The following is a 26,675-nucleotide window of genomic DNA, read 5'->3' on the forward strand; positions in this document are numbered from 1 at the left end:
AGCAGAGGCAGGAAGGCAATGGGTATGTGCCCCCACTATGGCTACTAATTTTATACCTCTCCCCACCTGCTAGCCCACTCCTGTGGGGGGGCATAAAATTCTGGCCAATGATTGGGTTTAAGAGGACCTAAGTGCTGGTAAATGGGATTAGGTAGGTAGGTCAGGTGTTTTTCACGTGTTGGTGCAGACTCGATTGGCCGAAGGGCCTCTTCTGCACTGTGAGATTCTGTGATTCTGTGAACTAACTCATTATAAAAATTTACCTGTGAAATGTGGGGTGATGCACATTGGCAGAAAAAAATAGAAACACCAATCACATATTAGAAAACAAGAAGCTGAAGGGATCAGAAGAGCAAAGGAGTCTAGAGATCTTGAATATTGCTGAAAAGAGAGACATATTGCTGAAGCTTTTCATTTTGCGTTCATCAGGACAAATGCAAGAATGCCAAATTTCAACTAATCACAATAATTTATACTATAGGAGAAAAGGGTGCTGATTCATTGACAAGCCAACTCTGATTGGCTGCGGCATTATCCTGGAGAAAGCAATGGGGAACTACAGGCTTGCCATGCTTCCAGGTTAATCATCAATAGTGCAAGACTTGGACATATTCCTTCAGTTTGCAAAGAACAGGTCCCTGCATATGAATGTCTGTCATTTCTAGCAAGTGTAAATGAGCCATTTTACGAACTTGACTGATTATCTTAAATTGGTTGTTGGTGTAGCCATGAGCACTGTCAGGATTGTTCAGAAAGTGCTGCCCAATCACAGAATCACATGTAACAGTAGTCGTTTTGTCTTGGAGTTTGCAAGTGCGAGCTAGTTGAGTACTGCCTGCACTCTGCTTATTATGAACAGCTGGAGGAATATGTTATTTGATTCGATTTGATTTGGGACGCACAGCCTTTCAGTGCGCAACCGGCACTGAAATTTATACACAATGTTCTTCAATTGTGTGATAGGCAAAAAGTGTTCAGTCTTTCTCAAATTATCCTGGAAAGGCCAAGTATCTCAAACGTTTGAACAACAGATCAAGCAAACCGTTTTATGCTGTCATTATGCAGTGGCAATGCTTACTGAGACCCGCACTGTATTTTCTTTCTCTTTGAACATATTTTTATGGCATCATTGTGAGTAACATTATAATTTGAAAATCTACCACCGTTGCTTATCATTGTTATACCTAATGTCAATAAATGTTTAGATGACTTCAAACATTCATTTTCGTTCTTAAGGAAGGAACATACAGTTCGTTCTGCACTGTCCACAGGCCCATGATTGTTAATGCTACTTTTTGCTTGATTATGGGAATTTTTGACCTCTGTTGTATATTAATAAGATTAGCAGGAATTGGCAGGGGTAAATTGCTGTCGGCAAAATGGGAGTAACAAGGGTTGTAAATTTCTGCGCAACTTTCCGATTATGGCGCCACGGAAATTCCAGGCAATGGTGTTTAAATAGTCGTTTGGTAGTACAGGACTTAAGTATTGCTGAAAAAAAGAGACATTTTTGTCAAAGCTTTTCATCTTGCATTCAACAGGACAATTCGCAAGAAAATACCAATGTCGGGGGGAACAGCATATTTATACTGTATGAAAAGAGAGTGCTGATTGGTTGGCAATTGGGCTCTGATAGGTGGAGGCATTGCCATGGAGAATGCACCAGCTTTCAGCAATACACAATGGTGTTTTTTAAATTATATCTCTAATCTATTGTTTTTTTTTCTTTTGGGACCTATGCAATTGGTTCTCTTAGTTTATGGTGTCATCTGTACCGTTTGATTTAACTGTCACCTTGTACATAATTGCTGACAGACATCCTGATTTATTACAATGTATTCTCTGTGCTTTTTTGTCCAACTTAATGAACTGTTTGAACTGAATAACTCAAGAAGAAAGAAAATGAATCAACAGGCCCTGTAGGAGAGTCCTGGTTCTTTAAATCTCTCTTAAAACTGTCAGGGTATGTTAGCTGGCATTCAAAATAATAGAGAATAATGTAGTCATCAGATTCATGCATCTCAAAGCTAATCTGAGCTGTAGGGGTCTTGTATACTATGTATAATTAACCACGATTTTTGTCTACTTTCATTGCAGACAAGACAAAAGTAATGTAGATTGGATTGGCAAATGGATCAGGTGCTGTCTAGACCTGATAAAGGGCTAAAATGAGAGTTCTAGTTTCCTCCCTCACTGGGTCTTATCTTTAGCTCATTGTGAGAACCAACATGCAAAGCATGGTTTGAAGCTGCACAGAATAACACCAAGCTTCAGAAGACCTTGAAAAGTGACCAATCAACCAATCCGAGGGCTTGATGGGCAGCCAAAAACCCATTGGTATTTACAACATGTTCAATATTTCAGATTCATTAGTGGGAAGTGAAACTTTAATGCATGAACAACTTTAACAACTACATCAACCTACATGTAGAAAAATCGACCAGTAAACAATTCTGAGGCAAATTGTAAGGAATTGTTTTGGGGGTGGAGGGAGCAGGATGGTGATCGAGATACAAGCCTATAGCTTTAATAATTATTCTTTGTACAAATACTTTCAATGCGATCTCTGAGAGCAATTTTTTCAAACCGTCTGGCATTATGGAATTATTGCAAGGTTCACATGTTATTTTTAACTGCCTGAAGCGTGGGTCTTTATAAAAATTAATATGTAGCATCACAGTAAATAATGTATGTTATGTTTATGTCATTTTATGTTCTTATTTGATGGCCTGTTCCAACAATTTTACAGGAAGGAGTCTTTAAAAATATATTTCTCCCCCATGGGTTTAATAAGTAGATCAACATATCTAAGCAGCTCTTTTCTAACCAGCATTCAGCTGCTACAGCCTTCTGCACAGTGCCAGATCGGACGTCAAAGAACTGAAGCATAAAAACTTGCTAAGAGCTTTCTAAACAGCTTTGTTCTTTAATTATATAACTGTTATGCAGGAACATGGGTTTGCATTAATGTAGTAAGTAGAGGCGCCTGCCTTTATGCTGTAAACTAAGAGTAGGCAGGAGTTACATATATGTTGGACCACATTTTCATCTGTGTTAACTTCTACAAAAAGCATGGATGTGCCAGAAACAAAACAACAAAATTAGTGGAAAGCAGTAATAAATTTTTTAATTGTACCACTACTCTCTCTTACTTTCATCAGAAAATGCCTGGCATGTTAAAAACTATCAAGCGTTTGTTAAAAGCCAATCAAAAGCAAACTCATGCATTATTTAATGGGGGAGGGGGGAATAAGCAAAACAACACTCAGTTATGAATATTAATACACATGGATGCATTTATCGCAGAAAGTATCCATGATGCTTTCAAATGTGGCACAACTCTTTGAAAAGCCGGCTTATTACTGGTTATGTGTTTCAACCATAGCTAATGGCCGCTCTGCCAACTCCATACCCCAGCAGAGAAGAGAAATAAGGCACATTGGTGAATCAAGGCCTTGCTGGAGCAAGTATCTGGAGTGCCAAAGCAATGTTAACTTGACAGTGGGAAGCTTTAAATATGTCAAAGAGGTCGACCATACTACAAAAGTATGCTGCATATAATTCTTGTGGACAGGCACCTCACTATGGACTTGAATGAGAAACAGCAACAAACCATGAAAGACCAGGATGATGATGCTGCACAAAGACATCAGCAGTAAAACAGTCACTGCATCTGGTGACCCTGGAGTGTGAGGGTCTCATCGTCCAGTTCTTCTGGGAAACCATGATTATTGGAATCATGGTAGTTTCTTTGTCTGTTTCATTCTTCCTTAGAGCTACATATATTCTATTTGTGTACAAGCTTTTTTTGTGCACAATGTCAGATGCAAGATATATTAATGATTAAATGATTGTATTGATTGTTTCAGTGCAAATTACTTGTGTATTCAATGTGTTTGTTTTTTGAATTTGTCCATTATGATTCTTAAACCTCTCTGCATAAACGTTCTTGATGTGTCCCACTCCTAATTGCTTACCTGGCTGATGGAGAAGCAATGATTGGTTGGCTATTTAGTGAAAGGTTGTGCTGCATGGAAAGCAGAAAGCCAGGAAGTTGCAGTTCTGACTAGTGTTGGTGTACCTGTTTCAGTGCTTAGAGTTTCTTTTGCTGTAGTCTGCAGGAACTCATTGCTTTTGGATGTGGCACCTATGGTCACTGATGTAGGGCAAAGTCTTGGCATAGAACTGCTGCTGATATGAGTACAGCCCTTACATCGAGAACATATCTTCATTGATCTGCATGAGCACAAAACACTTGCTATCTATGAGAGTTCTCAATCTCTCCCTGTGGTTCTCTATTCTCAAGTAAAGTGAAGCTGGCTATTCAGTTTCTTGTAGTTTGGACCCCAAATACCCAGAGCAACAATGGAAGCATTCACAAGAGGTGTTCCTAATATTGTGTCTATGGTCCATATTACTGAAAGTATCACCCCTGCTGCTCTCTGCTCAATGACAGACTGCAGTTCGTCAACTACAAGCAGGCCACCAGGCACTGACATGGAGACAACCAACTGCTCAACACGATCAATGTGCTGTAACATTCTCCATTAGAAAGCAGGTTCACTAAGGCTACATGTCTAGGTAGCTCAGGAGGGGTGGTTGGCAAATTGAATTACTGCTCTGTACCTGTTTTTTTTTAATTGTTCATGGGATGCGAGCATCGCTGGCTAGGCCAGCATTTATTGCCCATCCCTAATTGACCTTGAGAAGGTGGTGGTGAGCTGCCTTCTGGAACCGCTGCAGTCCATGTGGTGTAGGTACACCCACAGTGTTGTTAGGGAGGGAGTTCCAGGAATTTGACCCTGCTAATTCAACAGTCCACTTTTCTGTCACACCTTCCACACCAAGATGTACTTCTCCCTCTGCTTCCTCATTCACTTGACTGTTTATTTGTCACTAAATTCCTCTATCCATTTACTTAATGTTCTGAAGGATGATTCTCTGATGATCGTTACCCTGCAGCTGTGTACTGAATGTCACTCTGCTCTCCTTGATCTGTGAAAACAGTAGATGGGACATTATGAGCACATAATTATGCTTATCCATTTAGGTATTGTATTGTCATTACATGAACCATTAAGAACCGGGCAGTATGTCTGGACATGTCGATATAACATACAGTGTAATTCAAAGAATATACTCACCGCTTAGTCTACACTATCGTCCAAGATGCTCAGGTGTTTGACAATGTCCCTTCCTAAAAATTACATAATTCTCACTTCCCATTCAGTTAACGTCTTCACCTGAGGAAGTTCACTATTTGTTCCATTTCTTGGCCTTCTAATAATGGTGAATTAAGCATTTAAACCTAATAGCAATGCAGATTCAGAAGGTGAATGAACAATTTGAAAATTCCTTCCTATAATGCATTCTCTTTGCTATTCAGTCTTGTGTTGAGTAACTCATATTAGCTTGCTATTTTCACTTGTAGTAATTTCTGTGCTACTTCTTTCTCCACATTTCTTGTGCGAGTACAGATTTCCTTTGCAAACCCATATAACAAATACTTCACTTCATCTCCATATTTGGTTTGTACTGCTACTTCACAACAATATTTTTGTCTTACCTTGGTACTGTTTTCCAAAGAGAAGGATATGCTGATAGAGTTAGCTGAAGAGGGGTGGGAGCTGGTTCACATGGGGTATAAATGCTGGCATAGATCAGTTGGGCCAAATAGTCTATTTCTGTGCTGTAGACTCTGTAATTCTGCGAATCCTATTCCAGACCCCCTGCCTGGCTGACAAAGTCACAGCAGCCATTCCCAAGATCAAATGCAGCTTTCTTCCAGGCGCAGTCCACCCATCAGACCAATCTATGGCACAGTCTACAAGGGCCTCATCAGGTTGGTTCAATGAAATGAATTTTATGATGGTGTCACTAAGCTACTTCTCCAAAATGTTATGTACTCCACAGCTGCAGTAGCAAACTTTTCATCAGTTTAATCAGGTTAAGTAGCTCATTAGCTCCACGAGCAGCGCTTATACTGATTATTGTAGCTGCTTTGAGACTGGCAGGTTTGCTACTATTCACAATAACAAGATCATGTTGCAATAATACGTGTGCCTACCATTTTGATAGTGTGCCATTAAAATCTATGAATAGAAAACATTTAACCCCTTTTATGGACCAAAGCAAAATATGACTCTTGTCTCTCAATCTGCACATGAATGTTTTCAGAGTTTAAATGAAATGCACACTGAAGTTATATTCCTAACTTTTTTTATGGGGATCTAAGATAATCCACAATTGAATTTAAGATGCTCACATTGATGTCATACTTGTTTAATGACCTTTATCAAAACTGTGGAAAATTACCAAGAGTGAGAGCATGATGGAGGGAATAAAGAGAGGGAGAGAAAGAGCAAACTATCTCAAAAAGGAGCAGATAAAGGTTTCATATTCTCAAACAAAGACAAAAACTGCTGGAAAAACTCAGCAGGTCTGACAGCATCTGTGGAGAGGAAGACAGAGTTAACGTTTTGAGTCCGTATGACTCTTCATCAGAACAGCCGACCGAATCAGACTCTTCTGATGAAGAGTCATACGGATTCGAAACATTAACTCTGTCTTTCTCTCCACAGATGCTGTCAGACCTGCTGAGTTTTTCCAGCAGTTTTTATTTTTGTTTCAGATTTCCAGCATCCGCAGTATTTTGCTTTTATCTTAGTGCCTTCATATTACTCAATGTTGTTTACAAACAGCAGCCATCTCAGTGGCAGCTTTCAATGTTCATCTTTCCTACTGAGTTGATTTTATGCACTTAGTTTGTTCAAGCATGTGAACAGCTAATAGCTGCTATCAAATAAGTTTCAATATTGCCTGTTAGTAATGAGCTATTGATGCATCGAGCCTCCTGTCCAATTACTTGAATGGAAGGCTGATTATATTGTGAATATTCTGTTGGTAAAGGTTCTTGTACAAAACTTTTTGGAAATGGAGCACAAACATTGAAAGCTATCACTAAGATGGCTTCTGTTTATACGCGCAGCACATACACCTCTCACATACTTGAACTAAATAAGTGCATAAAATCAACTCAATAGGGAAAACAAACCTTCATAATAAATCAAAGGCAACACAACAGAAGCAATGACTTATAATTCTGTTGGTCATGTTAAAACATGGAACAATCATGGAGATCTTGAACATTACTGAAAAGAGAAACATGTCGCCAAAGCTTTTTGTCTTTGTACTCGTCAGGACAAACAAAAGAATGCCAAATTTCAGCTTCAGAATGTTTCAAATAGAAGCAAATAAGGAATGTACAAAAAGAAAAGTAAATAAAACTATCAGGCACATCAATGCTCGCCCCATCCATTAGATGATGTAACATACCTTCCTAAACTGCTACAAAGCTAACTCCGAAAGGATGGAAGAGACCAAAAAACTGTGGCAAATTTTACCAGCAACACTTGCTTTGCAAAATTGAAGGGAACTCCCACTAACTCACATTATCCACATTACACCCTGCATTTGAACATACAAATCAGCCATTTGGCTTTCACAAAGCAGGTTACCGTTGGCACCCGGCGGCTGCAAGTTGTCACCGGTCAACTCACACCATCCGATGGGGAAGACGTCTCTAGAATCGTAGCAGCACCAGTAATCAAAGGCTTTTCCATCCATCGAAAGTTATCAGAATTTCATTTCCTCTCACCTGCCCTATGGTAGCTGGGCAAATGAAATGGGGATTTTTTTTTTGTCCACTGCCTCCAGCTTCATTCCTGTTTCGATGTGGTTCTCAGGAGGAGTCAAAGGTTCCTGTGTGGGTGAAAAGTGCGAAGTTACATGGCTGATACTTAGAGAAAAAATCTGGGGTTTAATTTTCTTTTCCTCAGACTGACGGATTTTAGTGATGGGGATTGGAACGTTTCTACCTCTTTTGTCTCCCAATATCAGCATTAAACACGCCCAGTTCAGGTAGAGTACAGCCAATTGCAAAACAATTGCCAATTGCAAGCCCGCAACCTCTACCACCTAGAGGGATGAGGGCAGCAGATGCATGGGAACACCACCACATGCAAGTTCTCCTCCAAGACACATAACATCCTGACTTGGAAGGATATCGCCATTCCTTCACTGTCGCTGAGTCAAAATCCTGGAACTCCCTCCCTAACAGCACTGTGGGTGTACCTACACCACAGAAACTGCAGCGGTTTAAGAAGACAACTCACTACCGCCTTCTCAAGGGTAATTAGGGAGGTAAAACAAATGCTGGGCCAGGCAGCAAAGCCCACACCCCGTGAAAGAATAATAAAATGTTCTATTTAACCCAGAAACTCGATTTCACCGCAACCACAGGAAAACACAACCCTACTGCGCCTCTGCAAATGTTTCTACTTCCCACAACAATCATCTCTGACTAGGGGTCTACACCCAAAATGTTAAACTGCTAAAACCTCCCTCTAATCCATGATCATCCTGGAGAGCACAAATAACTCCTGGCTTCTGTTCTCCATTACCAGCCATCTCTTCAAACTCCTCTCCCTTGCCCCTTCCATCCTCATCTTCAACAACACGTGCAAGGAGGTCATCGTCTTCTTTTCACTAAAATTGCACCATCCATTCAGATATATCTGCAGCTTTCCCCTTCCCTTTACATACCAAGCCAAACTTCCTCCCTGGCTTCCCCCGTCCTAGTCTTAAGTCCAAACACTTTCTAGTTTCTCACCCATCTCCCCACATGCCCACTCCCTCATCTTGTTCATGAGTCCCACCTCCTTCTCCCTTAACCCCATTCCCATTACACTGTTGGGCATCCAACTTCACTTCTTGGCCCTGTACAAACATTTCCCTCTCTCAGGTATTGTTCCCCTCCTTTTCATTACCATGTTCTTCAAAAAAACCCTCTGTCCTTGCAAATTACAATCCCATCTCCAACCTATCTTTCCTCTACAGAGTTCTTGAATGTGCTGTTGCCTCCCCAACTCCTGCAACTCCATGTTTGAATCTCCAATCAAGTTTCTTGCCCTGCCACAGCAGTGAAACAGCCCTAATCAGAGCCACATGTGATGTCCTCTCTGCGTGCGGCCTTGTTGCATTTTGCTTCTTCATCTTCCTTAACATTTTTGCAATTTTTGATACAGTTGGCCATACTGTCCTTTCCTCTGTTGTCCAATTCAGGTGGATCATTCTTCCATTGTCCCACCCTTACCTATTCAAATCTGGCCACAGCTTCTCTTCCTCTTGAAGACATCATTCAAATGCCACTGCATGAAAAGTTTTTTCTCATATTGCTTTAGCTTCTTTAGCCAGTCACTTTAAACCTGTGGCCCTTTGTTCTCTATTCTTTCACGAGTGGAATTAAGGTCTCCCTATCCTGTCCAGGCCCCTCATGATTTTGAATACCCGTATCAAATCTACATACAAAAATTACATAACTCAGCATGTTCTAAACTGAGTGGCTTGCCACATTTTTAAGAACCCCTATTTATATCTTCTGGTTATTCATACCACTCAAACTTAATGAACTCTCTGCTGGCTCTGTGACGTCCCTGTGAAAATAACAATAGTTTTCACCTAATTCTGAAAAAGGAAAGAAAATTGTGGATGCTGGGAATATGTGATAAAAGAGACAATGCTGAAATGCCCATTGATCCGTCGGCATCTGTAAAGGGAAAAGTCAGATTAACAATATTCATATTTACATTCTTATAACCCCTTTAATGTAGAAAAACATTCTGAGTGGTGCAATCAGACTGATATTGGGTGCTGAGCCAGAGAAGATGACATGAGGAGGAGTGACCAAAGCTTGGTGGGTTTTAAGAAGAGTCGTAAAGGAAGAGATGAAGGTGATGCAGAGGGGCTTAGGGACAGAACTCCAGAGCTTGGGCCTAGGTAGCTGAAAGCACGGTCACCATTGGTGGGTTGAAGGTTGGAAGGAATTCCATATAGAAGGAATGGATTGATGTGTGGGGGAGGGAATTATAGAGTTGGTGAAGGTTTCACATAGGCATAGGCAAGGCTATGAAGGTATTTAAGCACAAGCATGGTGTCAGAGGATTGGAAGCCTGTAATAGTCAGCTAAGACAGGGCACATCTATGAGTGGGATTTAGTGCATGACGGAAATGGGCAATGCTGCAGAAGCGGTTGTAGGCAGTCTTTGCGATCAATCGAGTATTGGTTGTGGGGTTGGCTTGGAGCCACGAATATCCCAGTTGAACCTGGGGCAATGGGTGGTGAAGGACTTGGGATCAGTGGCAAGGATATGGAGTTTGTGGTGGGGGCCAAAGATGATGGATTTGGAGAATGTTATGGCCTATTCAAGACTGGATGTTGGGTGGGTCATCCGACAGCACAGAGATAGTGGGCAATGGAACTGTTAAGAGAGGTGGTGGAGAGGGTAGAAGTCGAGAATGCACTGCCCGAGAGAGTGTGGTGGAGGTGGGCTCAATCGAAGCATTCAAAAAAAAATAGACTGCGATCTGAAAAGGAAGAATGTACAGAGTTATGGGTAGAAGATGGAGGAATGGCAAAAGGTTAATTGCTCATTTGGAGCTAGACTGAGCGAGATTCCAAACCAGAACCAGAAATAAATGACACTACCTCATGCCCCATGACCCACTCATACCAACAAGCAGCACTTTTAAAAAAGAACATGTAAATAATGTAACAACAGCAAGGTGTTTAAATTTTTGAAAAATGCAACTTATGACAGCGAACTGTTGGATAATTCATGATCACGCTATTTTCTTGCTGTTTGTTGTTTGGACAAGGAGAATGGATTTTGCACCCACTCCCTGCTGATTTCTCGGCATTTCTGGGGTGGAAAATTGCTTGTATAGTTATTCTGCCATGTCCTCACCTTGCTGTGTTCTTCCCAATTTCTCAATCCTAGAGCCTGAGACAGGATATATTTCCCATGGATATATTTCCCTCCATTTGTTTTGCTACATCAGGCACTAGAGAATCCTGTTGTTTCCAGGCCAGCACACCAAAAGGTGAGGAGGGTTGCCTGTGAACTTTTTTAAGGCTACAGAGTCTGTGAAGAGAAAATGTTTTCCGCTTTCCGCTTTACAGGCAGCTTAGAGGCTGCCTGAACACTTATTCACTCCCCCCACCCACCCAATTCTCTCCCTCAAGCCTCCACAGTAGAAGTCTGACCCATGTTCAGTTAGACTACACAGCACAGACTGGAGGTGGGGTGGGGGTCAGGGCAGAAGGGGTATAGCTTCAGATGGCCTTGAGACCAGAATTTGGCTAAGAGCAGGTCACGCAGTTTTATTTAGTCATTCTCTCCACATATTCTTTCCCTTCATGGATATGTCATTCACACTCACAATGCAACAGCAGGAGGATAATTATAAGGGAGTGTCATCATCCACGGGGGTGTTTGTGGAATATTGTTGGCAGGAAATGACCAGCATGTTTGCCACACAGAGTTTCAAAAGTGATTCATTGTGGCAAGCTCTGAGCTTAATTTGACATAATAAGGCACTATATAAATGCAGGTACACATAAATACACCAGCAATCATCAGGACATTGAAACTTCATACTTGTGAGTCCAGAATTTCTAAAGGCAAATGACTTATTTGTTCTGCACTATTCAATAATGATAATGGACAGCTTTCAAGGCTGAGAGCTTCCCATATGGTAAATCCCAAACATGGGTCCATACCAAGCCAGAGTTGTTTAGAAAGAACAAATTTGAATTTATGCCACGCCTTTCACAATCTCAGGAAGTGTCAATGCACTTTACAACCAATATAGTATTTTTGAAGTGTAGTCACTGCTGTTATGTTTAAAAAAGTGGCAGCTAATTTGTGCACAGCAAGCTCCCACAAATAAGATGAAGGCCTAGAGTGCTGTAACATAGGCAGAATAGTCCCAAATTTGCACTAAGTGCAATAGCGGGCATGATAAAAGTCATTTTACCCACCGGCCGCCATGGCAAGCTTCCGCACTATATCGTCCCATTCCCGCGCATCCGGCCTCATTAATAATGCATGCACGGGAAACACTCCGGATCGCTGGCAGGGCAGCTTCTGATTCGCCCACCCTGCCATCACCTCAGGCCTTCAATAATCCGGGTGCCATATTCAAAGGGCACCCCTGCAGAGAGCTAGCCCTTTCAAAAGTTGCTGGAAAGTCATGGCTGCCAAAGGGAGGAAATATGCTGCCCCCAAATATAGCGATGTCTCCCTTGGGTGTCTAGTGGGTGCAGTGAAGGCCCACCGTGAAGTTGTCTACCCCCGCTCTGGGCAAAGACCAGTAAGCGAGGTCACCAATCCAGCTTGGGAGGTGGTGGCAGCGGTGTCAGCACCAATGCCCTGCAAAAGAGGACAGCCACCCAGTGCCGAAAGAGGATGAATGGTCTCCTCCATTCCGCCAGGGTAAGTCACTCTTCTCATCACTCTCAACTCACACACTCACAAACCCATCACACATCCACAGGGATATCATTCACCGCCAGTCACCATTCACTCTCTCACACACACCTTCACCTGCCCGTCCATGGCACCACTCACCACCCACACATGCCAGACATACTTATCATTCGGCCGGGCAAGCGCCCTGCTTACACTCTCTCCATCTCCATTCATGCAGGACAAATTGGCAGACATCAAAAGGGAGAGCTCGCAGACTGGCAGAGGAATGCCCGGCATCAACGTCCTCACAGACTTTGAAAAGAGAGCCATCCAGCTGACCGGCGACAATCTGGACCGTTCCTGTGCTGGCGATGAGGTCGGCAGTGCTCAACCAAGTGAGGATCCGGCATTGTGACATCCATTAGACAACCATGCTGTGAGTCAGTTCCGCTGTTCTGCAGTCCCCTGCAATGCACTGATTATCTCTCCTTGCTATCGCAGAGGCACCTGGGAAGCAGCTGAGGGGGTCCATGAGCCAGGTCCTCATCTCAAGCCCTGAAGACACCTCAGAAGAAGAACTGCTCATCAGATTGTGACCCCAAGGTTACTCTAGAACTAGGTTCCACCAAGGTGTGTGCCTCTGTGCTGGTGGAGGGTGTCTGATCCACAGCAGGCAGAGGCAAGGACTTCCTAGGTTTCTGACACTTGGAGGAAATCTGGAGGCCAGAAAGCTGCTGAGTCCGAGTCAGATGAGGAGCTTCTGGACTCGGTCATATTTCAGTTGCTGGAGCTGCAAGGGAAAGCTCGGGAACATCAGGAAGGGATGTCTGCTGCATTTCTCAGATTGCAAGGCATAATAGAGGAGTCTGTCTACCTCCAGGCTGGGGTGATAGCACCAGCATGCCATTGCACCGAGGTCAACACTGGTAGGATGGCAGTTGCCATGGAGACCTTGGTCTATGACATTGGTCCTGCACTGCTGCGTGAGATGAACTCCATCACTGACGCCACAGTCGGTCTCCAACAGTGACAAGGTGAGAGGGGTGTGGGGCACCTCAAGCTCACTTCAGCTTTCCCTTCTCCTCAAGGAGTCAGTCAGGGGTGTTGCTACCTATTTGGAGGAGGACCAGCAGCCTGACACCGTGGAGCCATCTGCCAAGTTGACTCTGGGAATGTCCGTCCGACCCAAATAGCCTCTTCCTGTGACCTCAGCAGCTCCAGCTCAGCAGACCGAGGAGGATGCAGATGGCCACAGCAGGGCCCCGAAATCAAGCCAGGGCCCTCCAGGTCTCAGCCCTCCACCGCACGCCTGCCAAGGTCATCGCAGACAGGGCATAGCAATCAGCAGGCTGCCTCCACTTCTGCTAGAGCACCAAGACGTAGCAGCAGGGTTAGGAAGGTTAAGAAGATGTAGTTGCACAGCCTGGGCACAGATGTTAACCACTTGTACTTAATGTTGACTGTTGTAAATAAACTCCCAAGAGTGTCTCCCTGCCTACGGCTCCTTATTCTGATAAGCAGTGTTCATGTCATTCAGATGTGAAACCTTGGTCCCTGCACAAATAAAGGCAGGTGTCTCAGTCCAGGGCCTCTTCCCTGTGCAGTGTGTAACCTTCAGACCTAGTGATTGCCTGGCTTCACAGTCACTTGACACATCAGTGATGCCTGCACCTCGATGGAGCTTGTCATTGTTGCCAGAATGTAGTGGGCAGATGTCACAGAGTTCTCTCATTCTCTCTGTGTGCTCGCAGCACCTTTGAGATGGGGCTGGCCCCCATCTCTTCAGCATCTGTGACCGGTGACACTGTGCTCCTGAAGGGGTCAGGTGCTGAAATTTGACAAAGGATCAGATGCATTTAAAGGTTCATGGCTGCGTCTCTACGATATGACCCTGATCACAGAGCACGAGCGAGCTGCCCTCAGCCAGACAGGAGTCAGACAATCACAGAGGCAATGTGAAGATCTGTGAGTGTCCTCACTGCATGTCATCATCATTCTCCTGGAATCCAGCAATTATTAGGGCCTCCGCTGCATCTCCATGACATGAGCCTGAGCACTGAAGGTATGTACGCTGCCTTCAGCCACACAAGTGTCAAATATTCACAGATGCAAGGTGAGGATGTCACGACTGTCCTCACTGCATCTTGTTTTCATCCTCCACAAATCTTGCAGCTAAGAGGGCCTCCTGAGCACGCCTGCCTCATCTGGCCAGTGTGATGTTCTCATCGCTATCATCCTCACCTTCAAGGACCTCATCATCGTTATCCAGTTCGACGTCCTCCTCATAGGAAAAGACGTGCAACTCTTTCATCTCCTCCTCAGCCAGGTCCTACCTGTGTTGTACCACCAGGTTGTGGAGCGCACAGTGTCAGGGAGATATAATAATTTTCATAATGTTATTGGATTTTATTGTAATATAGAGTAATAGTGGGGTCTGTGTGTGTGTGTGTGTGTGTGTATGTGTTTGTGTGTGTGGGGCTTAATTGAATTAAAGGCAGCTAGTCTGAAGGCTTTGATGTATCAGAAGATAAGTTAGGTTTGAAATGTTAAGTTGGTAAACATGGGGGAAGTTTTAGAATGTAAGATGTAAAGGGAATTTTTGTATTTTTAAATAAACCAGACTAGCTTGAATTCAAAAGTGGGGGTGAATACAGTAAGAATTTGCTGAAAAACCCCTAAAATGTCCAGGCAGACATGGCTGATAAACATATTAAGAGTTGAAAATCACCAGATGAACATTGCACAGCCTTGAGAGTCAGACTGGAGACAAAAGTATGACATAAATTAGGTTAAGTGTACTCTCTCAGACAGGGAAGGGGCAGATGGTTTTAACTTAGATATGGGAAAATGAACAATAGACAAAGAGGGGGCTTTGATGAAACACAAACAGTCTTGGGTTGTGGGAACCAAGGCCTTTGTATACGTGTTTTAATTTTGGTTGGATAACATAATTATGTGTGCATTCTTTAGAATAATTGCAGCTATGAGGGCCTCCTGAGCACGCCTGCCTCATCTGGCCAGTACGATGGTCTCATCGCTGTCATCCTCACCTTCAAGGACCTCATCATCATCACCCGTTTATGTACTCAATAGGATAGAGTTAGCATGGGACCGGTGTGTCAGTTACCAATTGGATGTATTCAAATGTACTCAAATGTATTATGATAAGAGAAAGTACAAAAGTAATGAAATGTAATCAGTCAGGGAGCTGAGTCTTCATTCTTAGGAATGATTGTGGCTCCCTTGCATATGCTGGAATAAAACCGGTTAAAAGGAAGCCTGAGTCTCTGTGGTCACTGTGGGATCGGAGCGTGCACCTCCTCTTCAATTGGCGTAGTCGGCAGGATTCGCGTGGACCTCCGTGAAGGCGGAACAATGATCTGGTGAGTATTTTCATTTTGAAACATACTCTCCGGTTGTTCGCGTCAGGCTAGGACGGAGGTCTAATAGGGTGGATCCGAACGTTTCGGCCAGGGGGACTCAGGTGGATAGTTGGGGCAATTGAGACTCGGGAGACGGAGTGTCTTGGGGGAACTGTGGGTCCTGTTTAATGTGTGAATATGAGTATGACTGAGAAAATTGAACTCGAGTTCGTTGCAGAATGGGGAGGTGAAGGAACCATATCCCTTCACCTTGCCAGGAAGCATAAAAGCTGATCAGCAGATTAAAACAACAAGGTTGGCAGCCGAGCGATTCACCACTACGCTCTAAGGAGTGGTGTAAAGCTCAGACAAGTGATAAAACCGACAAAGCTACAGTACTCATTTTGAGTCCGTATCTGCAACAAACGAAACTAGTACAAAAATATCTTGGACGAGTTGCGCCAGTCGCAGTGGCATATCAATTTCCCCCAGAGGCCACCAACAGAGAATGGAGATAAGGGGATACCCTACTGGAAGGACGATTGGGACCCGAAAGGTCCCCTACTGAATTTTTTTGTAACTTAAAGAAATGAATTGATCTAAGTTAAAAGAGTTGTTTGTGCTGAAGAGAAAGAGAGAGAGAGAGAGAGAAAGGAGGTACCCCTAGGGGGTTAATGAGCAGCGACAGGCAGCAGCAGAGAAAATGTGAACTTCAGTCAGTTTGATAGGTGGAGCCTCCAAGATCCCTTTATTCCCCCCACTGCTACTTGAAGTTTCGTTTAGAGTTAAGTTCAATATTATAGGAATATAAATACATACCTTTATATATGTGTTTGTTTGCGTGCAAGGAAGCATTTGTATGTGAGCTTTAATGTGTTTTCTTCTCTAAATTGTCATTTGTGTGTGTAGTTCAGCACTTTAGAATCGAAAGCCCCATATTAGATTAAAGGACAAGTATACTCAAACATTCCAAAGTTTTGAGTATAAGGTTTGAGTTGAGATTTCTGGCAAAAATCGCAATTTGAAGGTATTGTAAAGATAAAACAGGGTTTGCCTTTGTTTGCGATGAACCAACCCTTGTACCACCCCCTTGCAGACTAGTAGGGAATAACCCTCATCACCAGCTTCCAAGCTGATTGGGATTGATTACATACGAGTTGGTATTCTAAAATTCTGAGGGAAAAACAAATTACCTGAAATTCAAAAGGATTCTAGGAAAACCAGAAGACATAAACACACGGTCTAGATGGTTCAAATGGATAAACAGGGGTTTCTTTTGAAGAGATGAATTAAATATTAAAGGAAATCTGCATTCCAAAAGCACTGTAATTTGAATTTGGGACAATCTTGAGATGTAAAGTGCAGTGTAATTTAACAGGTTACTTTTGAATAACGTGGAAGTTATCCAAAGATAAAGAATGTGTCTATAAACATATGGGACTTCTAATCTGGATACAAATCATTACACATGAAAAAGAGGTTGTTTTAATTTTGATAGTGTAAATTACAGTTCTTACAAAGTTTACAAATTTGAGGGTTGGTTCTTGATAAAGTTCTCAAAAGGGAATTTTCATTTTAAAGGGTTTTTGACAACAATTGGCACTAATTCAAATGCTGCAAGCTTTTGTATTTGTAAGTCTGTTCCCAAAATGTGAAGTTAAGCTCAAGATCTTGACAAAGTTTGGCAGAAATCCAATTTTTGGCTGAGTTAATGAATCTGGGATAATGCTAAAAAAGAGTCAGACATAATTTAGTGGGTTACTTTTGAGACAATAAGATGTTGTTTGAGAAGACAAGTAAGGAAGCAAAACATGCCGATGCCTGATTTCTGTTTTAAAACTTATGAGAATACTTTATTGGACTGTAAAGTCTCTCCAGACAACTTGAATAAGATAAGATGGTAGCTATTGCATGTGTAAAATGGTATGAGGAAAGGATTAAGGGTAGGAGAAAGAGTTAGGGAAAGAAGACACCATAATGTACAACCTGCTTTAAGGGAACTGAATTTGATAATCTGGCCATCAACTGAGACATTAGAACTGCACAGGGGGAGATAAGCAAAGATCTAGAGACAGAGATCCCTGTTGACATGGAATAGTTAATACAGCCTAAAGAGTAAGGAAACATTTTAAATGATCAAGACAATGGAGAAACTGACCTCAAGAGAATCTTAGGATGATCGTGGTGAGGAAAAAAAAACCATAGAGGTAAAAATATTTGGAATCTGTAGTTGGGGCAATTGAAGGGTAAGGAGAAATAATACTTAACAATTTACCACAAGATGGATACAGGTAAAGGCAAAGCTGGGAAAAGGCTAAATAGATGCATTACTGACTATATTAATGTGCATGCGAGCTACAAAGAGTAAGACCACGGGATTAACACCCTGATGACAGGCAGAGTTAAGCGGCTCCCAGAGATAACTGCCACTGGAAGTGGGGATAGTGAGCCATTGAAAGATAGGATAAGAAGATGCATTGTAGAGTTGTATAGACAGCTTAAGGAATTGAGGTCCGACATGAGATAGCAGCAGGAGATAGTAAACTGGAAGGAGTGGGGGTGCCTACCCAGATGGATTCAGATCAGGGAACTCATTTCACAGGGATAGTCATTAAAGAAATGTGTAAACTTATGGAGATTAAACAGATATTGCATATTCCTTACCACCCCCAGAGTTCAGGGGCGGTGGAAAGGATGAACCGAACTTTAAAAACATCTATAGCCAAAGCAATTCAGCAGACAGGGAACAGCTGGGCACCGTATTGCCCAGCATTCTGATGTGCCTTAGGGCTACACCAAATGGGACCACCGGGTTCACCCCATTGAATCGATGACAGGAAGGGCCATGCAATTACCTGAAGGCATTATAGTAGGAGGAGGGGATGTGGGGCCACTGAAAGGAAAAATACGGGACTATGTAAGGGAATTAAGTAAGCAATTATGAGTTGAGAGAGGAAGTTAGGGACTGACAGATGACTAAGGATATGGAAACAGGCAAATCCAAAGAGCAACAACGGACCCCCCAAGTGTGGAATAAGGTGATGGCCAAGGTTAGCCCTGAGCGAACAGAGTTTGGCCCAGGTGGCATTGACCATATGAGATATTTATGACAGGTGATACGTGCGCACTTGTTGATATGAAAATGAGAAATAAATGGAGGCATTACACACAGTTAAAGATATATGATGAATCACCAAGTGGTAACCCGGACAACAGGAGCCAATGTTAATGTTTCCACAGGTCCGTGATCCTGGCAATGGGCATGTCAGCGTTGGCATGGGAAGCACCAACGGTCAAAGTCAACAATGACACATGCCTTCACCCTGGACAGTACGTACTACTTCCCCAAGGAGGAAGTGGGGAATGGATAAGAAAGCCCAACACCTGGATTACGGATCAAGTCACTACACGGACACATCAAACGAACAATTGGGAACAGGACCCCCATGTGTGATCACACAAAGAGTTGTAAGAGTACATTACATTTAACAGCACCATGGCAGCCAGTTCAATTGACACCACTCGAGTGTAACAACGGGAACTTCACGGGATGGTGGTACTTACTCAAGGGTAAGGACAATGATGAACTGACGAATGCACTTTTGAGGATGCACCCCAGTGGGAAATACCCAGTAACATCTCACTAAGCATAACATAGACACGAGTGGTGGGGTAACGATAAATGGGATTTATGACAATAGAACTGGACTGGGTTGGTGGTATGGGGGATGTAGAACGTATGCGCACCCCCTACCAGTTTTCATCAACAAGCATTTGGATGTATCAAGAGATTAATGTGACCGCCAGATGGACAGACCTACCTCCCTTTGTTTGGTACCAGGTCTTGAGGGACAGTATTGTCAAGAAACATGTAAATATGTAATAGGCATGGTTGTTATGATATACGATGTGTGGATATCAAAGACCCACTCAATGTCCAGGTGTATTAAGTCCCCCCAACAGATGGGATAGTCAGGATAGAAAAGTCGAAACCACTACTACATGATGTAACTATGGTCGTCATGGAAGTAACATACAATATCTCGGGACTCCTGTCGGAGTTACATACTACTTGTCACAGCCACCAGAAATGGGCTAGATGCCAACTGAAGAGGGTAGTTAAAAGACTATAAATTTCGAATCATCCCGGGGATTAGAGCAAAAGCACAGGTTAGGTTAAAAAAAAGTATACTAGGAGACATCGGAGGGCTATTTGGGAGTGCCAGTTCCACAGTTAATTCCGGTCAGATCTATGGCTTAAATGATTATGCTCCCTGGGTGGCCACTGAGACTGCCCGAGGGTTGCACTACAGTGCGCACGGGACAGGATATGCCCCGACAGCCAGGGAGCTACAAGGAGAAGGTCTGCTACGGATCCTTAGGCAGACTGCAGACGGGATAATAGACACAACCGAATCACAAGCCACAGAGAGGACATGTGATATGCTAGCATGAGATCTAATTGATGGGGTAAAATCCGACATTGAAGATATCAGGTTCGGAACAATTCCCGAACACATGTTCGAGTCAGTTTACCAATTAAACCTCATAAATTTACACAAGGAGCAACAGGATTGGTGATTACACAACCCCAAGGTGGAGGAGAGGATGGAGTTATAAAATTTATTATGGCCATTCCCCAAGAACATCATCCAAACGGGGCTTTTCTGAACAGCTATAGGTTTGAGTCCCTAGGAGTAGATAAGGGGGGGGATGGTATTCCGCGTAGGGCTACGTGGATATATTTCCTATGTAAAAGACATGGTACTGATGAGTACTAGAGACTGTTGTTCAGAGTCAAGAAATTACATTGTGTGCTCATGTCAAACGCTGGAGGTATTTACAAACACCAGCAAAGTCATATTTACCACATTGCCAATTCAGGAAGCATTTAAGGCAATTCAGGTGTCCTCAACTCAATGGTGCTTCATGACCAGCGAGGCTGAGTTCCTTCATGGGACTTACTTTGTGCTACCAGCTCAAGTTTTTGCCTACAGATGACCGATCCATTTACTATAGGAGACTTCCATTTGCCAGGCAGAACCACAGGGTACTTGTTAAGCCTTTGGTGGGATGACACATTGTTCACTGATCAAACTCCTGTCAGAATAGCACGCCTAGCCATGCAGGAAGCAACAAGGATAGCTCAATCATATGTAGAAGCTTCTAGAGAGCAAATCACAAGGGGGCATGTGCAAGTGGACATGGCCACCCAATCGGCCAGGAGGTAGCCCAATCAGCTACTTTCTATGCTACAGGCGGAAGATTGATGAATTGGTGGGAGATTGTTAGAATGGGTATGATGATAGCCATAGGAATTATGCTCTTGTGGGCTATCGGACTCTGCTGCTACCAACGTAAAACCTGGAAAGGAACTCTCCAGGCACAGACAGTAACAAACCAAAGGTGCGCATCAGTTCCCTGACCTATGCATACTCTGAGGGAGAAGACAAGGGAAGGGAAAGTTGTGTTATACAACCAGGTGGTTTAGGATTCCTCTGGCGGTCTGAATGACTGGCCACCCGAAAGACCAGAAGAGGAATTCTCAACTTATGGTGAGGCCAGCTTGGGCTTTGCCAAGGGCCAAAAGGGGGGACTGTTAGGGGGGAAATTAACAATGCTAAAAGAGAATACAGTAAGAATTTACTGAAAAACCCCTAAAATCTCCAGGCAAACATGGCTGCTAAACATATTAAGAATTGAATATCACCAGATGAACGTTGCACAGCCTTGAGAGTCAGACTGGAGACAAATGTATGACATAAATTAGGTTAAGTGTACTCCTCTCTCAGATAGGGAAAGGGCAGATGGTTTTAGCTTAGATATGGGAAAATGAACAATGGACAAAGAGGGGGCTTTGATGAAAAACAAACAGTCTTGAGTTGTGGGAACCAAGGTCTTTGTGTACGTGTTTTAATCTTGATTGGATAATATAATTATGTGTGCATCCTTTAGAATAATTGGTTAGAAAAATCACCTGTTTATGTACTCAATAGGATAGAGTTAGCATGGGACCGGTGTGTCGGTTACCGATTGGATGTATTCAAATGCGCTCAAAAGTATTTAAATAAGAAAAAGTATAAAAGTAATGAAATGTAATCAGTCTGGGAGCTGAGTCTTCATTCTTAGGAATGATTGCGGCTCCCTTGCATATGCTTGAATAAAACCGGTTAAAAGGAAGCCTGAGTCTCTGTGGTCATTTTGGGATCGGAAAGTATAGCTTCCCCTCTTCGACTGGCCTCTGTGGTCATTGTGGGATTGGAGAGTGTACCTCTTCTTCAGCTGGTAAAATTGGTACTATGATAGATTTTTTTATTAGTAGAGAGGTAAAGTCCAAAGACATAGTGAAACAATGGGAATTTGCATTCAAAGGGGAAAATATGTTTAAAGGAGAGAAGGCTGTATATAAGGGCAGGCATTCTAAGATCTAACAAGTGTGAAAAAGCCTCCAGCATCTAAGCCTCAAGCTGCTGTCTACAAAGAACTGAAGTTAAGAAAACTCACTTTGAATTTGACTGTTTAGGATATTGTGTTACTTTGCCTGGGTCTTTTAAAATCTATGTGTTTTACTGTTGCCTTAATGCAAGTGCAACTGGTGTTAGATTAATTTGGGGATTTAGAAGTTATCATAATAGTAATTTGTAGATCTATGTATGTGCTTAAAATCATTTCTTCTATTAATAAAGGTTTAATTTAGTTTCGTAAGAAACCTATAAGATTTGGTGGCCTTTTTACTGAATTCAAAGCCCGCATCTTGCAATAAGTACAAATTGCAAAATAGTTGTGGCAGCTCCTTCAAGTTTCCCTCTGGGATTTGGGCAGATTGGCATTTACCATTGGCTGTGCCAAAACAAAGTTGGGGACTCTTCACAAAATATATTTGAAATTCCTTGTTTGGGTCGGAGTTGGTGAATCTTAAGGTTACGAGTACGAGAAGCACTTTGAATTCAGGAGATGGTGTGAGGGCTTTGTTTAAGTGGTGAGACTGCAATATGGCTTTGGCAATAACTAAGACTTGCCTGGGAGTTGAAGTTATAACTTTGGCTGGTTTACAAAAGGTAACTAAAGTTAAGTTAATGGAAATGGCGGATAAGTTACAATGGGGGTTACCTGCAGGGGTAAGGAAATCAGATATAACTGGAGGTATAGCACAGCATTTAAAGTTGGGAGTGATACCTGACACTAGTGAGTCAGAGCTGGAGGTAGTGAGACTTCAGTTACAAATGAAGAAGCTCGAACTTGAACAAGCAAAGGAAATGAAAAAAATTGAGCTACAGGCAGCAGGAAAAGAAAAAGAAAAAGGAAGAGCATTTCAAAGGGAATAGGCAGAAAGGCAGGAGAGAGAAAGAAAACAAGAAAGGGAATTAGAAATGTGAGGTTAGAAAAGGAAGAAAAAGAGAGAGAATTCCAGTTTACAATGCTGGCAGTTAAAAAAGAGATGCCATTAGGTGAGGAAGGACTTATTTCCAGATCAGAACTGAGTGGTGAAACGTTTAAATTTGTCACTTCCAAAGTTGGAGGAAAGAGATGTTGAAGCGTTCTAAATTTCATTTGAGAAGATACCTAAACAGGTGAAATGGCCACAGGAAAACTGGACATTGTTCTTACAATCCAGGTTGGTGGTAGAGCACATGAGGCTAATGCTTCACTGTCAGAAGGAATTTTGGTGAACTATGATGTGGTTTTAAAAAAATGCTATTTTGAGTGCATGTGAGTAGGTTCCTGAGGCACACAGGCAGGAATTTAGGAATATGAGAAAACATCTGGGCAAACTTATATTGAGTTTGAAAGGGTAAAACAAAATAATTTTGACTGGTGGATACAGGCATTAAAGATAGAGATGACATATGCAGCTCTTAGAAAGGTAATTCTTTTGGAAGAATTTCAAGATTCAATTCCTTCGGTAGTGAGAACTCATGTGGAGGAACAGAGGGTTGAAACGGTAAGACAAGCAGCATAGATAGCTAATGATTATGAGTTGGTTCATAGAGCTAAACCTTTCTTTCGTCACCTGTTTAAATCAGAAAAGGATAGAAAGTGGAAAGGTGAAAGGAAGGTGGGTAGTCGGGGAAGAGAAGGAGTAGGTGGAAATTCACAGAAAGTTTTTTCTCAGAATAAAAAGAAGGTGCTGAGGGTAGAAATGGCACTGGAAAATTGAAGTGTTTTCATTGTAATAAAGAAAAAATACTGTGGATGCTGAAAGTCTGAAACAGAAACAGAAAATTCTGGAAAAATGCAGCAGGTCTGACAGCATCTGTGGAGAGAGAAACAGAGTTAACGTTTCATGTCTTATGACCCTTCTTCAGTGCTCTGTTTTATTTCATTGTAATCAAGTTGGACACACGAAATCTGTATATTGGAAACTATAGGGAGAATCTGTTGGAATTATAGGGCTGCAGAAAAGTTCTAGAAGTAAAAGTACTGTGGGTCCTGAGGTTCAGGCACAGGTAAAACCAGTGGTTTGTGTACAGGTAAGACAGGAAGAATCAGTGGTAGGTAAAGAAGTGAGAACATGTTCACAATTCACCCAAAAGGATTCTGAGGAGCAGGTTGCAGAAATGTTTAAAGACTTTGTGTGTGAAGGGAAAGTCTTTTCAGGTGTACAGGGTGGAGTAGGTAAAGATGTCAAAATTTTAAAAGACACAGGGGCCAGTCAATCCTTAATGTCATAGGATAGTGACATTTGTTGTTCAGAGGGAGTATTGCAGGAACAGGTTATAATAAGTGGGGTTCATGGGGATGCTAAACCTATTCCATTGTGGAAGGTAAATTTAAAGAGTAAGTGGAAAACAGCTGAGGTATTTAACTCAAGGCTGTTAGTGGAGTTATAGAAAAAGGATTCGCAAATAAAACAGTTATATCATGCAGCTTACTCAGAAACAGAGGCAAAATGTATTCTAGAATGTTATTACCTTAAGGGTAATGTTTTAATGAGAAAATGGAGGCCTTATCATGCTTCAGCAAATGAAAACTGGAGCAAAAACAGAAATACCTGGAAAAACTCAGCAGGTCTGGCAACATCAGCGGAGAAGAGCAAAGTTGACGTTTCGAGTCCTCATCACTCTTCAACAGAACTAAGTAGAAATAGGAAAGGGGTGAAATATGAAAGCAGGAGGGTGGTGCAACAGATTGTAATATCATTTGGACATAAAAATGAGATTCTGAGGATAGCCCATGAAATTTCAATGGGGGGACATTTAGGAATTAGAAAGACACAGGCGAAAACACAAAAACCTTTTTTTGGCCTGGATTGAAAAGGGATATAGTCAAACTCTATAGAACATGTCACACATGGCAGGTGATAGGAAAACCACAAGCAGTGATTAAGCTGGCACCTTTAATTCCCATTCCAGCATTTGAAGCACCTTTTACTAGAGTCATGATTAATTGAGTAGGATCCCTCCCTAAGGCTAAAAGTGGAAATCAGTACTTACTGACAATAATGGATGTGTCTACCAGATTTCCTGAAGCAATACCTTTGAGAAATATTACGACAAAGAAAATTGTGGAAGAATTAAATAAATATTTTACAAGATATGTTTTACCTAAAGAAATACAATCAGATCAGGGTTCAAATTTCATATCACAATTGTTTAAGGAAGTAATGAACAGTTTGAGCATAAAACAGTTTAAGTCAACAGCTTATCATCCTGAGTCATAAGGGGCTTTGGAAAGATGGCATCAAACTTTAAAAACTATGATGAGGGTGTATAATCGGGATTATCCACAGAATTGGGATGAGGGAATTTCATTCTTGTTATTTGCTATTAGGGTCGCTTTAAATGCAACAACTGGATTTCCTACAGGAGAGTGCGAGAGGAGTACCCTGGGACAGGCAGTCAGCAGCACCTAGGGGATCTAGTCTATCTAGAGGATCTAGCATCTAGTCTGTACTCAAGTAGGAGTAGAGGTAAAATAAAAGCAAGGGTCCACAATTTATTTAGTTAAAATGTGTCTGGGAAGCTCAGTCCCGTAGTTTGCACGTCCTGTGCTTTGTGGAAAATCCTAGATGCTCTTGGCGGTCTGGATGACCATGCTCCAACTGGAGCAACTCGAATTCCAGGTTTTGGAGCTTGAGCAGCAGCTGGGGGCACTACAGTGCATTCACGAGGCTGAGAGGTTCATGGATAGCACGTTTCAGGATGTGGTCACCCCACAGCTTAAGAAAATGCAAGCAGAGAGGGAATGGGTGACCGCCAGACAGAAGAAGGGGACCAGGCAGATAGTGAGGGAATCCCTCGAGTATCATGCTCGCAAACTGTTTTTCGGCCTTGGAAAATGGTGACAGTGATGGGTCCTCTGTGGAGACCAGCCAGAGCAAAGGCCATGGCACTGTGGGTGGTCCAGCTGCACAGGAGGGGAGGAAGAAGTGTGGAAGGGCAACAGTGGTAGGGGATTCGTTAGTGAGGGGAGGAGACAGGCACTTCTGTAGCCATAGACGTGACTCCAGGATGGTATGTTGCCTCCCAGGTGCCAGGGTCAAGGATGTTATGGATGTTATGTCACTGAACAACAGTTCTGTTGAACAGTTCTGTTGAAGGGTCGTGAGGACTCGAAACGTCGACTCTTTTCTTCTCCACCGATGCTGCCAGACCTGCTGAGTTTTTCCAGGTAATTATGTTTTTGTTTTGGTGATGGTAGAGGGATGTTTCTGTGACTGGAAGTATGTTTCCAGTGGGGTTCTGCAGGGCTCAGTACTGGGGCCCTTGCTGTTTGTGGAGTATATAAATGATTTGCACTTAAATGTAGGGGGTATGATCAAGAAGTTTGCGGATGACACGAAAATTGGTAGGGTGGTAAATAGTGAGGAAGATGGTAAATTGCAGAATGATATTAATGGACTGATCAGGTGGGCAGAGCAGTGACAAATAGAGTTCAACCCGGAAAAGTGTGAGATAATGCACTTGGGGAGGGCTAACAAGGCAAGGGATTACACTGTGAATAGTAGGACCCTGGAAGGTACTGAAGATCAGAGGGACATTGGTGTGCATATCCACAGATC

General features: G+C 42.6%; 1 pseudogene; it reads right to left on the reverse strand.

Moving 5' to 3' along the window:
- Positions 1-4,951: 4,951 nt before the first annotated feature.
- The window catches only part of LOC144681137 (polycomb protein SCMH1-like), a 76,773-nt pseudogene continuing 55,049 nt past the window's right edge, over positions 4,952-26,675 (reverse strand).

Source organism: Cetorhinus maximus, chromosome 5 (assembly GCF_964194155.1).
Source record: "Cetorhinus maximus chromosome 5, sCetMax3.hap1.1, whole genome shotgun sequence".
NCBI lineage: Eukaryota > Metazoa > Chordata > Chondrichthyes > Lamniformes > Cetorhinidae > Cetorhinus > Cetorhinus maximus.